Here is a 788-nt window from a genome sequence, read left to right on the forward strand (position 1 = left end):
CTGGGCAGAAAGAACCGGGGGCAACCGTGCCATCCAGAACCACCTCCTCGGTATGAGGTAAAAATCTAACTGCCCCCAGCACGCGACCCTCTGCTGACCGAACATCACAAGGCACAGAGATTACTTTTTCTATTTTCTTGGAAAAATAGCATGGACCAGCGAAGGAATCAAATTAGAATTATATATTAATACCTTCAGCTGCTGACGGGCGTTTATATATATGTCAACAGGGGCGGGTGAAAATGTGTGCCCCGACCAGGACTCGAACCTGGGATCTCCTGCTTGCAGGGCAGACGCTCTATCCATCTGACCCACCGAGGGCACAGAGGACAGTGCGACTGCAGGGACTATCTCGAGCACGCCTCCCGCGAGACCCACATTCTCACCTTATATGTCCACACACTACATTCGTAGTGTCCCTACCCAACACACTCATTACTCGTGGAAGCCATTCTTACCAAGTCCCGTAAGTCTGCCACGAGTAAGAGTGTGTTGGGTAGGGGCACTACGAATGTAGTGTGTGGACATATAAGGTGAGAATGTGGGTCTCGCGGGAGGCGTGAGCGAGATAGTCCATGCAGTCGCTCTATACTCCCTGCCCTGCGTGGGTCAGATGGATAGAGCATCTGCCATGTAAGCAAGAGATCCCGGGTTCAAGTCCCGGTCGGGGCACACATTTTCAATTGCCCGGTTGATATATATCAACGCCCGTCAGCAACTGAAGGTATTAATATATAATTCCAATTTCGTTCTAGACGGCTGCAGCTCATCAATGATGACTGTTCTTT

The 788-nt window shown here is 50.5% G+C and overlaps 1 non-coding gene across 1 annotated transcript; it reads right to left on the reverse strand.

Moving 5' to 3' along the window:
* Window positions 1–247: 247 nt before the first annotated feature.
* On the reverse strand, window positions 248–322 carry Trnaa-ugc. Its single transcript has one exon. It is a non-coding gene; the product is annotated as a tRNA-Ala (tRNA).
* Between the last annotated feature and the right edge of the window lie 466 nt (window positions 323–788).

The sequence above is a fragment of the Schistocerca piceifrons genome, chromosome 8 (genome assembly GCF_021461385.2).
Source record: "Schistocerca piceifrons isolate TAMUIC-IGC-003096 chromosome 8, iqSchPice1.1, whole genome shotgun sequence".
Classification (NCBI taxonomy): domain Eukaryota; kingdom Metazoa; phylum Arthropoda; class Insecta; order Orthoptera; family Acrididae; genus Schistocerca; species Schistocerca piceifrons.